The sequence below is a fragment of the Sinocyclocheilus anshuiensis genome, unplaced genomic scaffold, assembly GCF_001515605.1.
Source record: "Sinocyclocheilus anshuiensis isolate Anshui unplaced genomic scaffold, SAMN03320099.WGS_v1.1 scaffold320, whole genome shotgun sequence".
NCBI classification, from domain to species: domain Eukaryota; kingdom Metazoa; phylum Chordata; class Actinopteri; order Cypriniformes; family Cyprinidae; genus Sinocyclocheilus; species Sinocyclocheilus anshuiensis.
Window position 1 is genome coordinate 252,780 of NW_015554092.1, and position 1,354 is coordinate 254,133.

Here is a 1,354-nt window from a genome sequence, read left to right on the forward strand (position 1 = left end):
CTAGGATGTGGTAACACTCTGTGTGAAAACACACACTTCTGCTTATTTATATGAAATGCTCAATACACTCTTAAAATAAAGGTGCTTCACGATGCCATATTTTGTCTAAATGGTTCCATAAAGAACCTTTAACATCTGAAGAACCTTTCTCTTTCACAAAAGTTTCTTTGTGGTGAAGTGTATTTCATCTGTGTTGCTGTGACTTATAGTTTGTGGATAATTTAATTCAAAGTCATTTATAATCATTCATTAGTCAGTATATGTAATCAAACCCACAGCCTTGGTGTTTCTAGTTGAGCTGTAGAAATACTGTAGTGTTGGAGACAGCTGGATTTGTGCAGGTGAAGCTCACAGACCTGCTGTGATTCTGATGATCACCTGTAGAGGGCGACACGTCACAGTATTACACGAGCCACAATCCAGTGCAAATACCAGAGAATTAAGAGGGATTTGTGTTTATTGCAGGTATTTATTTTAGAAATGAGTTCCTTCACGTACATAAATCTGGCTTTGGTGAGAGGTGTTGATGATTCAGCTTAACACTGTGACACAATAAGAAAATAATGTGTATTTAAAATATTGTAGACTTTACTTCTAGATTTATTCATTTATTATATTTCTTTGTCACTGTGGTGCTTTATGTGTTCCTGATATACAGTATAAATAGACTGTAAATATAATTGTTATTTTGTGGTTTAAAAAGTGTGTTGATGTTTATATTGTAGTGCATTTGTTAATTGTTAATATATATTAATAATATATATTAATATTAAAGTATTTGGTAATTTTATAATTAAAGCCTTTAATCTTTTTAATTGGTTGTATTTGTGTTTCACTGCTGAATTACATTTAGCAGTTTCTGGGTGTCAATAAATAAGAGTACTTTTACAGGGCGTGGGCCGCATCTGGGCCAGAGGAAATTGTTTGTGTATGTTTTCAGTGTGGGGGCCAGTTTGGGGCCGGGGACCCAGCCAGAATTGGGCCAGAACCTAAGCAAGGTTGTGGCCCAGAGGTGGACCAGACAAATTTTGCTATCTGGGTGTGCTCAGGATTAGGGTTAGGATCTCGGTAAAGTGGTAATTTCTCACAACATAGCAACACTGCATTGTTAACTGAAGGTATTACTGACGTAATAATAACAGCAAAACGGACGTTGCAAGATTAAGCGGTTTTTAATTTGGGTTAAAAGATAGTCCAATCACAGCGAGTTCTGCAAGTGCCAAGGGAACTTCAAAGCCAGTGGCAACCCAGTTGAGCAGAGGCGTCACACTTACTTGTCCATATATGGTCATCTATGACAGGATCTTCCGGGTTCTTGTGGTGAATGGACAGATAATCAGTTAAAGATTTATTA